The sequence below is a fragment of the Camelus dromedarius genome, chromosome 17 (assembly GCF_036321535.1).
Source record: "Camelus dromedarius isolate mCamDro1 chromosome 17, mCamDro1.pat, whole genome shotgun sequence".
NCBI lineage: Eukaryota > Metazoa > Chordata > Mammalia > Artiodactyla > Camelidae > Camelus > Camelus dromedarius.
Window position 1 is genome coordinate 15,579,971 of NC_087452.1, and position 14,704 is coordinate 15,594,674.

General features: G+C 46.6%; 1 long non-coding RNA gene across 1 annotated transcript in view; it reads left to right on the forward strand.

Annotated features, from left to right (window-relative positions):
* Positions 1-14,704, forward strand: part of LOC135323337 (uncharacterized) — a 119,770-nt gene that overhangs the window by 72,757 nt on the left and 32,309 nt on the right. Inside the window, exon 3 of the long non-coding RNA XR_010384799.1 lies at positions 11,492-11,677. This is a non-coding gene — a long non-coding RNA (uncharacterized LOC135323337). The remainder of the gene's footprint in view (positions 1-11,491; positions 11,678-14,704) is intronic.

Below are 14,704 nucleotides of genomic sequence, written 5' to 3' on the forward strand. Positions count from 1 at the left end.
CTTGGCCTGGGATGAAGGATTACAGTGCTTTCCTCCCCCACCCCACCCCACCCCCACCCCCAGCTCCCTCCCTCCCTTCCTTCCTTCCCTCTTGTCAAGGAGGGTAGTATAGTTGACTCTACCAGTTGCTGGCTTGACGATCTTGGACAAATTACTTATTCTGTCCGTGTCTGTTTTCCCACCTGTACCATGGAGGTAATGATAGGATTATTATTATCCTGCCTCATGGAGTTTTTGCGAGGAGAAAATGAGCTAATACCTGTGAAGCACTTAGGGTGGTACCTGGCACAGAGTAACCCTTCAAAATGTATTTGGTTTTATCATCAATTGATTCATAAAATCAGTAAAGCATCTACCTCATGATAAGTTCTGAGGCAACAGGGTGACTAAGTAAGCCCCAAAGTGTCCAGTGAGGGAGATAATTTAGGATACGGTTTTTCAAGCTGCCTCCAGGAAACCACAATTTTATGTTTTCCTTCTCTTCCCTAAATTAAAATAATTCGGTCTATTTTAGGTAGGAAAGTGAGTCCTCCTCCAGGAAGCCACTCATGATTAAGCCCAGGCAGATATGTCATCTTAATATAAGAGTGGATAAAAGAAGGAAAGCAGAGGCGGGTTTTTGATAACTAATGATTTGGGCACTAGGTTTAATGACTCCCAAGGTCTATTGGGAGGGAAGAGAAAAGGATGAGGATATGTATAAAAGAGAGGGGCTGAAATGGACTGGAGTAGGGCCTGGGGCCATGGGATGGATGTCCCTGAAGAAAGGGGCCCAGACTGTGCTGGGTGGACATGAGATGAAGCCCTGTGAGGGGTGCTGGTCCCATGCTCAGTGCTTTGTCAGCCTGCAGCCCTCACCAGCCAACTGCCCAGTTTCTGTGGAGCAAACAGGCTGCCTGGTTAAGAGCATGGACTCCAGAGCCTGACTGTGGGCTCAGATCTCCATGGCACCACTTACTAATTCTATCTTCCACAACGTGACCGGCACTCCTCCTGCCGAGAAGGGTACGTGCTCCCTCACCTTGAATACAAACAGGGCTGTGACTGCACTGACCCAGGAATGGGCAGAAGGAACACTGTATGACTTCCAGGGCTAAGTCATAAAAAGGATCTTGTTCCCCTCTGGCAGTCTCTCTTGGAACCCAGCGACCATGATGTCAGGAAGCTGAGGCCACACCAGGATGCTCTATCCGGGCGGGCATTTCAGCTGACAGCCCTTGCTAGGTCCCCAGGCAACAGCCAGCATCAACCTCCAGGCACATGAGTGAACAAGCCTTCAGATTATTCCAGGTCCCAGCTTTCTAGGCTTCTGAGGCCCAGACTGCATGGAGCAGAGATCAGCCATCCCTACTGGGCCTTGTCTGATCTTCTGACCAACAGAAACCATGAGAGATAATAAATTATTATTGTTGTTTTAGCAAGTCTGGGGGCAATTTGTTATGCAGCAGTAGATAGCTAATGTCCTAGCTACATGACCTCAAGCAAGTTACATAACTTCTCTTTGCTTTGTTTCCTCATTTATAAAATTGGGCTGATAACAATTTCCAGTGAGATGGTAAATCAGCTCCCCACCCCCACCCCCCAAAAAAGCCATGATTTTTAGCATTTGCTGATTTCTGTGCTATAAATTCTCCCACAGTGGTCAATTTTAAGCAATCAATGGTTTAAAAACCAGATGGTGAAATTCCTAAATATTTAACAATTGGCTCTCATGAGCCAGTACAGGCCACCTCCAACACACTACCAAAATGTCTACGTCATGGCAGTAAATGATTTAATATCCGTAAATAATTTAGACATAGCACAGACTAAGTGCTCTGTGTTTGCTGTTAAAATTGCTGCTGTTGTTGTTATTGTTAGCCCAGCACCCAGCTGACCTGCAGCTCTCTGCTCCATCCACAGAGGGCTTCCCCCCAATTAGCTGGTCATACTGGCGGGGCCACCTCTGACAGAACCAGGAGATCTCTACCCTACAATGTCCCCGTTACTCGTGAGCCAAAGAGGGGGCCCTGGGCACACAGAGGGCGATGTGGAGGAAGAGGGCTCATGTGCAAAGCCTTCATACCTGTACTTTTTGGGGGAGCCTGAACAGGGCGGATGTGAGAGCCCTGAGTGGAGTGGCGGTCATCGATGCCTCACCACACAGACGACACAGTGCAGCTTGGAAGATGCTCAGAGGGGCTAAGACAGGGGTGCAATGGGAAAGGCTTTTATCCAAGCTTTAGGGGGGTCATTCAGAGAAGGTTGAATGAGGATGCCCCAGGGGAAAGAGACAGAGAAGGGAGTTCCAGGTGGAGGGGCTGGCTCAAACAAAAGCCTGGTGGAGAGAAAACACTTCATTTCTGTGGATTTGTAGATCTGCATGTGCTGAGAGTGTAGAGTGACAAGTTCAGGGGCATTCTATAAAACTACTGGTCTGCACTCCTCAGAATGTCAATATTATGAAAGAGAGAAAGAAAGGCTCAAATACTGTCTCTGATTAAAAGAGACTGTAACAGGCATGACAACTAAACGCTCTGCACATCCTGACCTGGTGCCGACTGCAGGGAAGCAGGAGCCTGTGAAAGCATTCCTCAGACAACTGCTGACTTCCAGCAGGGGCTGCATATTAAGTAACAGTCTTGTACTGATATTAAATAAAATCCTAATTTCTCTTATATAAGAAGTTGTCCTTGTTTTTAGGAAATTTAGGCTGACATATTAGGGGTAAAAGGGTGTGGTGTCTACAATGAACCCTCAAATGTTTCAGGGAAAATTTCTATTTAGCCGAAAATTTCTATTTATTTTTAGAAAATTTCTATTTACTTAAAAGAGGTTTTAAGGGAGTTTCTTCTTTGTTTTTGTGATTCTTCTGTAATATTCAAATGATTTTGAAATAGAAAGATTTTATTTTTAAACAAGTGGAGAAAAAGAAAGTGTAGGCTAAGAGTCAGGGAGGGGAGAGAGAAGTCGGGATGTTCAGCTGCTGGTTTATTGAAAGGGGCGTTGAGGCGTGAAAAGGCTAAATGGTTGGTCGAGGGTCAGTGAGCAATTAGCATGAACTTTGAGCCCCTAACCCTTACTTCTGAGACCCAAGTCATGGTTCTTTCTAGTGAACTGGAGGGTCCCAAGAGGGTAGTGTGTGTTAACATCTGGCCTCTGCTGTGGAGAAGACCTCAGGGGTGTAATTTCTGCTTGCCGCCCAGGAGTTACCCACGGAACTCCTATTATTACAGGTTATCATTACTGTGATCTGTGCCCTGAATTCCCCATGCACTGCCCTCAGATTTGCCCCATATGTTTGTAAAGGTTGATTACATCTTTGGGACCTTTTTCTAATGTGAGCTGATGCTGTAAAGTTTCAGTTGTCACAGCTCATTGGGATTAAGTGTCTTGTCTAGTGCGCCAGGGGAGCGCTCTGCCTGTGATATCTGATGTCAAACGAAGGTGCACCAACAATCTGTTGATTTTGGATGACGTGTAGCACCATCATCTCCTAGATAGGAAATTAGGAGCAAATCTTTCTTTCCCATTTTCAGAGGAGAATGACTCAGTGCAGAGTTAATGGAATCCCGGCTATCTATAGGAGCAGAATTTAAGAGGAACCCTCACATTCACATGCTTTTGGCGAAAGTTTAAATTGGTACTACCACTTTGGGAAACCAGCAGTAGCTAACAAAGACTCCTTCATGCTGAATAAAAGCAATCTGATGCTTGTGCGTTTATCTAAGAGAAATGAGTACACTTGTCCACCTCAACACATGTACACAAGTATTCACAGCAGCTTACATAATAAAAGCTAGAAAAAGGAAACAACCCAAATGTCCATCAGCACTAGAATGGATCAATAAACTGTGGTGTAGTCACTCGTGGAGTTCTACTGGGCGATGAAAAAGACTCAGATACCGCAATACACAACAACATGGCTGAAACTCATGGCCACATGGACACAAGAGAAAATGTCCTGTGTCATTCTATTTATTTGAAGTTTAAAGACAGGTTAAGTGAACCTATGATGGTAAAGTGCAGAGTAGTGAGTATTAAGAAGGTGTTGACTGGGAGAGGGTGTGAAGGAGCCATTGAGGGTCCTGGAAATGTTTGATATCTTTATCCAGGTGGTAGTTACACAAGTAAGACTTGGGTGCTTAGCTGTGTGTAAATTACACATTAATAGAAAACTGCTTAAAAAGAAAAAGGCGAGCTCCTTTCCACGGGCAGGGCTGTTTTGAGGGACTGCAGAATGAGCCATCCCAAGGCCCATGCCTGGTAAGAACAGCTTGATAGTAGCAGCGTGGTGTTCTCAGCCCATTTGGAGACAGCTCCTGCTCACATGTGATGGGTAACGGTCACTCGTCACCCAGGCTCAGTCAACGCTGGTGAGTCGAGCCAGTGGCCTCAGGACTGCTTCCACCTAGAGGAGAGAGGCGGAGAGCCCTCGAACTCCACTCTGTGAAAGAATCACCTGGCCAGGTTCAAACGCAAATTCTGACCTGATAAGTCTTATGTGGGGCCTGAGCATCTGCATTTCCAGTTAATTCCCAGTTGATGCTGATGCTACCAGACCGATTTTGAGCATCAAGGCTTTCGAGGCAGGCAGTCCAGGGTGAGAATCTTGGTCCTGCCACTTACGAGCTCTGTGATCTTTGCCAAATTCCTCCATCTCTCTGAAGATCTCTTATTGTCTTCCATAAACTGGGGGCAGGGGGAAGGGCAAGCACTGCCCAGAATGGTGCAGTTCAACCAGGTCACATATCTAAAGTGCTTGACACATTTTCTGGCCTGTAGCGAGTGCCCGTTAAATGGTAGTTCTTGTTTTATTTATTATTTTTAATGAAGAAGCTTTGGGTCATGATTTGGAGGAAGGTAGTGAGTGTGGTTTGTACGGGCAGGAACTCGCATTCATTTATTTCCCGTAAAGCCTGTTGAAGGAAGACGTTTCCTCTCCCTTTACTTCTCTCCCGCTTCATCTCATAATCCTCCCCTCGGTCTCCACTATCAGGATAGATTTTCTCTTCACTTTTCTTCCCACTCCAATCCACCCTAAATCTAGTAAAGACGAAAGAACTCAGGCAGAACTGAAGCCTGAAGCCAGGCAGGTTGTCAGGTTGTCAGACTGTGCCCGGAGGTGATGTCTTTGTTAAAGAAACATCCTCCCTACTTGGCTCTTTCTCTAGGGGTGGGCTTGGTCCCTGGGAGTCCAGGTCTGAGGCTGGGTCTCCGCGTGTGCCCACCCTCAGCTGCCCTCTTCAGAATCTACCCATGCTGCTCTCTGCACAGGGGCTGCTCTGGAGGAAAACATATGTTCCTTAAGCTGCAGGGCTGTCAGTTGGTGTCTTTTTCAAGAACCGAATTAACTTGTCATCAAAGAGGGAAAAAAAGAGAAATGCTTGGTTCCATGTTGTCTGGAAGGTAACTGGCCTGGCCTGTGTCTGGGTTTCTGGGTGACCCTCCTTAGTTTGGAGGTGAGGGAACCATTCGACTAGCGCCTTGAGTAGATCTGAGGTGGGTGGCAGGCGGGGTGAAGGGAGCTCTGAGTCACAGCTTAGCTCAGTTCCAGGAAGGGAAGTTGTGTTTCGTGAGGGCCAAGCACTAGACCAGGCACAGAAGGCTCCAAAATAACCAGCCACACAAAGGCGCCCACAGTGGGGCAGGGAGATAGGAAAAGAAGCGAGTGTAGTGCTCTGAGAGATGTGCTGAGGTGGGGGTGGACGTGGATCCTGAGCACAGAGAAGGGGAAAGACAGGAAAATGTGGTAGCCAGCCTTCCGAGTTGACCTCCCAATGAGCTGCACTTCCTGGCATCCACGCCCTTGTGGATGACTCTCTCCATACTGAATCTGGCTGGCCTATGTAACCAACAGACGTGAGTGGAAGTGGCCCTTGTAACTTCTGAGGCTGGTCTGTAAAAAAAAACCAAAAAACCTTGTAGCTTCTGCCTTGATCTCTTGAGACACATGCTCTGGGAGAAACCAGGTGCTATGTAGAAAAGAAAGTCTATGTTGAGCCACCATGCCGTGAGGAAGCCCAGCATAACCTTGTGAAGGCAGCACAAGCAGACGGACAGAAAGATACCCGCCCAGCAGCCAGTCATCCCATCCATCTCAGCCAAGCAATGGAGAGGGGGTGAAGGAGCCATCTCGGGTTCTCAGACCAGTGGAACCTTCAGATGACCCTGGCCCCAGTCATCGCACTGCAACTGTGTAAGAGACCCCAAGCGAGAACCACTCAGCTGAGCTCAGGCAGCCCACAGCACCTTGAGTAACTATGAGCAATAATAATAAATCGTGGCTCTAAGCTGTGAAGTTTGGGGTGGCTTATTACACAACGGTAGGCTAGCGAAAGAGAAGAGGATCTTGGAGAAAGGAACCCTGAGCAGGGAACTGGAGAGCAGGTTGCAAGACGGGGATGGCATCCCTGGAGAGGGGCATCTTGAAAAACCATTTAAGAAGGAAAAAAACAGAATGAGCTGTTGAGGAATTAGGAGCAGTTAAATATTCAGAGAGAGCAAAAGGCCAGGCAGGGAGATGTGGGAGAGGAGCCCGGCGAGGTGGGCGGGGGCTGGAGTCAGAGATTCAGTGCAAAGGGTTCTACATGACACGCCGTATGGCTTGTGGGAGCTGTGTTTCATTTACAATTTTGAGAGGTAGAGACGTGAACATCCCCTCCAGAAATCTCTCCACGGCTGGTGCTGTTATTGTCCTTGGCAGCTGCGACAAGGACCACTCCAAAGGCTTGGTAAGAGCAAGGGCTCAATGGCCTTGTTGGCTGAAAGGAAGAGGGGAAAGGGTTAAGCACTGTTCAGAGCTCTTCAACTGCTCTTCCCAAGTCTAAGAAATGCTACGGGCAGGAGAATTCCTAGATTCCATTTCGGCAGCAGCCAGAAGACACTGCCCTGAAACTGGTGATGTAGCCATAAAGTACCTACCTGTCCACCAAAGTTGAAAAATGTGTAATTTAATTTAGCCTTACACCACACCAGGTTTTCCCAGAAGTCTGGGGATGTCTCTCACTTCTGTCCACTTCTACCTCCAAATCTGCCAAAAGAGGATGAGGACTGTCCCCACACAGCTGCGGCTTCCCCTGTACCACCCCATCTACCTACCTACTCAAGCCTCCAACTGCTCCACAGCAGAATGGGAACAATAACCTCACCACTGACCTGAGAGAATTAAGTGAAGTACTGAGTCAAGTAAGCAGCCCGGAACCTACCCGCAGGGCACACTCAGCCAGTGCAGGTTATCTTCAGTCTCACCCTCGCCTCGGTGCCCTGGTCTTACCCCGAGTCCGCTCTTGGGGTGGCAGGTACAGAACAGATGAGCTGTCCGTGGCCAACATCATTAATGGACTGAGTCCCTCTCTGCCTCAGTATGCAGATAGCCCCTCAGTCTCTGGCAGCCTCGAATATTAATTAACAGCTAACATTACTTGAGATCTCACTGTGCTACAAATGAGTTCTTCCTTTAATGCTCATAAAAATCCTGCACACTGGGAACACTTTACATTTGCAGGGACAGTAACTTGCCTGAAGCTATGCAGCCAGGAAGGGCCCCGGCTGGAATCTGAAGGCTCCAGCACCTGCTGGCTAACCAGTGCCCCGCACGCCTCCCCCAAAGAGTCCGTCCCGGTGCAGGACAGAAGTGCCTCACGGCTCTCTGAGACAGAGATCAACTGGTTTTGCTCTTCCTCCTAAATCCAATTGTTAAAGAAATGAAGGGAGGATGATTTTAATCCCAATTCCCCATAATCACTAGGAGGACAAACCCTCAGAAAACTCCATTCCTTGTTCGGAGGTTTTGAAGAATGATCCGGGGCTCACACTGGAAAATAAGTCCAATAGGACAGAGACCCTGTTTTCCTGACCATTGTGTAATCTGAGCTTAGAGCAGCATCTGGCCCACAATAGATGCTCAGTAAAGAGTTATTAAATGGGTGCAGGACCGACCTCTCCATTAGACCCAATAGAGACGGCGCCTAGGGGCTCATGATAATGTCATGACTTTAATGGCTTTTTAAAACAGAAGAAAAAACTAAATAATAGTAAATACCTAATAATGAATCCAGCCTCAATTATATTCATCCTGCTACCAATGTAGTCATAAAGTATAATTTTTAGCATTTTTTTTTAAATGGAGGAATGACTCACGAGAGTTCTGGTGCAGCCCTGAGTGGATAAGGGTGATGTGAATGCCCAGAATCTGGTAGAGCGTAGAACTTAGACAGGGTTCATTTCCTTCCATCTGTGCTTTAGGAAGAAGTGCAGGGCAGGCATTTATGACACGACACGTACCCAGCACCTCAATCTTTTCATGCCCACAGGCGCCTGTACCCTCCCCACCCTGCTGGAAGGGCATGGCAGTGCCACATACCACAGCACTTCTGTCCTGTGTGCCACAGCTGATTGGACCAGACTGCATCCTTGACCAGGGACAGCCAATAGGAGCTGCTAGGGGCAGGAAGTGCTGTCCACGAGGTGCTACCGTGAGCAGTGGCCAATCCAAAGGACTTGAAGGAAAAATACAAGAAATCAGTAGATAGTAAGAGAAGAAATCAAAGAAGACACAGAGAGATGGAGACAGAATAACAGAGTTGTGGGAACGATGAAATGGACTGAGGATCCCCCAACTCTCACTGTGGGCGGGGCCGAAGGATCTGGTTCTTGGAAGAACGTCAAATCCTAGACTCTCATTTCCTGAGTGCCTTCTATTTTCTAGGTACGGGACTAAGTGGCTTATATACATCATCTCATTCAGCCTCCCGACAGACTTACAGCATTGGTTTTATGTTTATCCTATTTCCAACATGTGGAAAGGAAACTGAATTCATTTGCTCAAGCTTGCACAACTAGTAAGGGGAAGAATCAGGTCTCAGACTGAACCTGTTGGACTTCAAATTCCACAATTTACCAAGAAGCCGTCTTGTTTTTGCCAAATCCCAAAGTTCATTCCAATCTCCGTGAGGCCGAACAGTTCACCTTTCTTGGGTTCTCTTAAGATCCCTGTCTGCCAAGGTGCTATATATGTCTTTGCAATTCACTCCTCACCTCCCATGACATGACATAGTCAAGTTCTTTGTCTTCAAAAGACCAACAGTCCAGGAGAGGGTCAAGGAGAGAGGATGTGCGGGCAAACAACGTGTGGTAGACCTGAAAAGAGGAGCCCTCAGGAGTTGTGTACTGACGAAGAGAAGTGGCCCATTTGCCAGGTCACAGTGAGAATGAGCTTCAGATGGTTTGGAAAATTCTGGATCATGGGGAGCCCACAGGGCAAGCAAGACCAAAAAGGTTTTCCTTTTCCCCACAGACATGGCTTAAATGGGAATAAATGTGTACAAAGTGATGTTTAAGAAGTTTCTTCTGGCTAAACCAGGATGAATTCACCACAGAGAAGGATGGGGCAAGAGGCTATTTTTACAACAGTTGGAGAAGGATAACTCAGTTTGAACTTGGGTGGTAGCATAGAGGGGGGTAGTAAGGGACATTGAAAAGTGCCCAGGAGTGATTAGATGTAGGTAGAGTGAGAAGCAGCCGGAGGAGCCTTCTACATCATTTCCTGGAAAACGCTCCAAAAATTTGGAAGCACCAGATAACAGTGGCAGAGATTCCTAGTTGTCCATAGCATCCTTTTGCTCCTTCCTTAGTGTATAAAAGCTCAAAATCTTAAGCTGGGCACAGCTCCCTTGCAGTTTAGTGTGGCAACGGGCTGGTCTCCCACAGAAATGCGCCCACACTAGTCTCCCAACCACGCTGGCCACTGGCTGGGAGCAGCCACGGGAAGAGTGGTCTTGGTCACAAAATGGTGGCAGATTCATCAGTCAATTGCTCTCCTCATAGCAGGAGATCTGAGTGGAGCACTTTCATAGCTGCCACAGGCTTTCCCTCTGTCTTTTGTTTGTTTGTTTTTTCATTTTGCTGTTTCTGTGCTGGTTCTGTGCTCAGGCAGACATTCCCCTAGTGGTAGAAAGATGGCTGCTGCTGCTCCCTTATCACATCTCATTGCATAAATCAATGGGAAAGAGCATCTGCCTAGCAAAAACCTCGTTATATCTCATTGGTTCAAATTGTGTCACATGCTCACCTCTGACTCAATCACTGTAATAAGGGAAATATGGCTTGCTGATTGACTGAGGCCTGGACCACAAGTTCCACTCCAGGAGAAGAGATGACACCATAGCCAAACTCCATGGTGGGAGAGTAGGGGAGGATGGTTCCCAATCAGAAGGGGGTGGGGAGCAGGGGGCAGGTCGGGAACTGTTGCTGGGGAGACAACAGAAAAAGTCCCCGATAATAGTATTCAGTGCCCTCACACTTATTTCATCCTAGAAGCCTGTTTTCAGAAAGCATTTTGCTGAGTCACTTCTGCAGGGCAGGTAGTGAGAACCACTGCATCTTAGAAATATTAAGAAGTGTATCATACCTGTGTAATTGCACCTTCTGTTTATTCTTTAGAAATGGGTCATCAGAGTTAGGGATGTTAGCAAAGGGAAAAAAAACCCTAATTAAATGGGGTCACATGGTTGATCGAACCATCCAGTTGCCCTTTCTTGATATATTCTATTCTCTTAGCGGTTTTATTTCAAAACAAATGCAGAATTTGCTAGATTTTACGTATTTTTAAGAGAAAAACGAATGAGATCTCACCCATTTCCCCACAGTGTCTTTAATCACTTTTCCATTGCATCCCCAGTGCTCCTGTGACCTCCCAGATAGGAATCTTTTAGGGGTCTTCATTCTTTGTCACCAATGACACCTATGGGAAAAGAGCTACTTCCTTCCCCTCCCGCCTTGCTCTGGGGGTTAATGCCCAGCTGGGAGTCTAACAGAAAGAAGTGATTTGGATCTAGCGGCTGTGAGCCAGTGGGGCTAGGTGGCCAGACTTTAAAAACACCATGTCCTAGGCATGTGTGAAATTGCATCTCCGTTGACTCTGACGAGTTACCTGAGAGCAGAAGCATGTTCAGAAAATTCACCACAGAGAATCATACTTAGCAGACTGTATTTTAAAGTGTACAGAAGGCAAACAGTACCATTCTTAATGTTATGCAGTTTCTCTTTAGAGGAAATAATAAAGTTATCAGTAATAATAATAAGAAAATGAAGCTGTCATTTTCAGTGTGTCAGGCACTCTCCTAAGTATTTTATATGCGTTATCTTGTATAATGTTCACAATCAATCCAACAAGGTAAGTAATATTATTGTTCCATGTTAAAGATGAGGAAATTGAAGCTCAATGAAATTAAGGGGCAAATTCAAGACCATGTGACTGGTAAGTAACAGAGTCAGAATTTGAACTCAGTGCTGTATAATTTCAGTATATGTTTTCCTAAAATTAATGTGATACCCTGCCACTTAATGATGCGATCTTGTCTCAGCCTAGTATATAGCTGTCTCATAGGGATGTTGGGAGAATGCATGAAGACCTTAGACACTGCCCTGCATGCAGGGATGGGCCCACTGGAAGCTATGGGTTTTATTTGCACTGAACTCTTTTTCTTTATTGTCATCATCTTTAACTTAGGTGGGATGACATCGCCAGAGACCTCCGATGCTCTTGTCTGCCTTGAGCTGCCAGACCAGCACCAGTGCCATGTACCCGAGTGTTACCAGCTCTGGACCTCACTTATATGTCAAGACCCTGACTTCTCACAGAATCCTCTGCTAACAAGCATTCACAGAAGTCACCATGTGCTCATGAATATAACCAGTGAGTAACTCAGGGCATAAGCCATTTTATGTCCCCTCTTCTGCTCTGGTCCCCTTTCCTGGACATGCTCAGCCTACAAGGTACCATTACTACTTCCTCTGGGTGAGTTGTGACAGACGGAGCCCCCTCTCATTTCCTGTACCTGATTTGCTGATGGTCTCTGAACCTGCTGTGTTTTCGGGAGTCCTCAAAGGGCCAAATGGAAGGGGAACTTTACTAAAGCATAGCGTGCGCACAGAAATGTACACACATCGTAAGTGTTCGTCTCCATGAATTTTTCATAAAATGAACCCACCATATAACCAGCAATGAGATCAAGAAACAGAACCTCCCCAGCACCGTAGAATCTTCCTTGTGTCCCCTTCCAGTAGCTAATAAAGGTACCCTCCCTCTAAGGGTAACCACTATCCTGACTTCTAATGCTATAGATTCATGTTGTTGCCTGATTTTTGAACTTGATATAAATAGGAGCCATAGAATATAGACTTTTGAAGCTCTGCTTTCTTTTGCTCGATATTGTATTTGTGAGATATTTATATTAATGAGTGTAGGTATAGTGTATCATTCTCATTTGTGTGTAGTATGCTGTTATATGATTAACTCAATTTAGTTATCCATTCTACTGACGATGGATATTTGGACAGCTTCCAACTTTGGACCATTGTGAACGGGTTTGCTGTGATATTCATGTTTTCTGGTGAACATATATATGCAAACATATGCATTTCTTGTGTGTGTGTGTGTGTGTGTGTGTGAATGAGTGGAATTTCTGGCTCATAGACTTTGCATATATTCAGCGCCAGTATCTAAACTTAGTATCTACTAAGTAACTACTAAGTTTAACAAGGCTTGCAAAGTGATTATACCAATTTTTTGCTCCCCTCAGTGGTGTAGGAATTTGGAAGAATGTGTACAGTATTAGGGCATTTTTTTGTTTCTGTCCGGGGACCCCCAAATATCTAAATTCTGCCTTAGACTAAGCTACCCCTCTCCACCAGCCTCTTGCTTATATCAGTTAAGAGTTTTTGGTTGCAAGCACTAAAAGTCAACTCTAGCTAACGTATAGGAGATGCTCACAGAATGATGGAGTTAATTCTCCAAAAGGAAATCTGGATGTTGTTAGAATAGAAAGTGGATTCTGGGCCAAAGGATAAGACTTGGACATGGGCAGGAACCAAGGCAACTTAAGAGGCTGGCAGCATGAATGACAGAAGCAGTCTCCAAGCAGGAATTGTGTTAGCACGCCACTCTGTGTCAAACGGCCTCGCTCTTGGTCCTTCACTACACAGTGGTCCAGGAAAGGAAATCCAGTTGACTGAGCTTACACAGTGGGTGGGCCTGTTCTCTGGCCACCTTAGGGGAGGGAGAGGGGGTGCCTGTTCCTTTGAGTTGTGTAGTAGGAGGTGGTCACCAGGAATTTCCCTGGATCAAGGAAAAACATAATTCCCCCCGAAGAAATCTGGATGTGTCTGGAATGGAAGATGGATCCTGGACAGTAAAAAAATGATGACTGTTCGCCAGTCTAACAGAGATCTGTGCACATGGAATGATGGCTAATCAGAAGCAAAGTCACACTTTTTGGTTAGCTGGGTGCCAAACTGCAACACAGACAACTCTAGGAGCTCAACTGGACCATGTAGAATACCTTCTTTTCCCTAGAATGGTATATTAGTCCCTAGAGCTTCCATTTTAAAAGTGGCCACAAACCAGGTGGCTTAAAACAGCAGAAGTTGTCCCCTCATAGTTCTAAAGGCAGAAGGCTGAAATCACAGCACTGGCAGGGCACGCTACCTCTGCGGGCTCCAGGGCAGGGTCCTTCCTTGCCTTTCTGCTCGCTCCCAGTCTCTGAAGTTGCTGGCAGTCCTTAGTGTTCCTTGGCCTGAGGCTGCGTCACTTCAACCCCTGCCCCTGTCTTCTCGAGGGCTTCTCCCCTGTCTGTTCCTCTGAATGTCCTTTCCTCTCATAAGGACAGCCCTCACGGTGTTTAGGGCCCACCCTAATCCACTGTGATCTCACGTTAACTCATTACATCTGCCAAGACCCTACTTCCAAATAAGTTCACATTCTTAGGTTCTAGGTGGACTTTGCAGGCGATACTATTTAGGTTTCAAATGTTAAGGTCTTCGACCAGAACAACTGGTGAGCTCTGCTCCCTAGAATTTCCTCACAACTTGCTGGTACCCAAGTCTGCTATTTTTTGCACCCTGGCTACATGGAAGGAAAGGAAGATAGGAATTATAGTCATGTCCTGATCTTCTGATGCGTCCTAGCCCCACTCTACTGCAGACCTGATCCAAGCCGATTCTGGAACAGACCAGAGTGGGATGGCTCAGAGATTAAGAGCTAGATGCTGTGGTCAGACTGTCCAGCTTCAGCCCTGGTCTGGCCTCCTTACCTCCTCTCTGGGTGACACTCTCTGTGCCTCGGTTTCTTCCTCCACAAAATGTAGTTGATGAAAAGGTACTATTTCATAAGGTTGTAGTAATAAAAGGCAAATGGGAAAATGGAACTAAATTCTTAGCTCAGAGTCTGATGCAACATAAACCCTGACTGAAAGTGGTTATTCATTTGTCTTCCTGAGGGAAGTAGGTATGAGAAAGGAGGCTTAAAAATAATCCCCCCGCAGAAAGGCCTTAGGCGGTTTCATAAAACCTTGTTTCTCTCTCTGCAGTCTTCACCCCCTCCTCCCTCCTAACCTTGTGCTAACACAAGTCCATGGGACGCCAGGCTGGAATATAAAACTTAAGAAAAGACCCCATGGTCTATGTGCTCTCCTGAACAATCGAAGCTTTGTTAAGGAGCCAAACTTAGGGGTCCAGCTCTGTTGTCCCTGAGGTTGGGTCCTCTCTCAGAGGCTCTCAGAGCCCACGTGCAAACAGACTTCCAGAGGCCCCTCCCCTTGATTTACCAAGCATGCCCAGACCAGCCTGGGGCTCAAGCCAGGGTCACAGCCACACCCACTGACACCTGAAGGCAGGGCTGGGTTGTCCATACTTCAGGCTGGAGACTCAGCCTGGCTGGGGCACC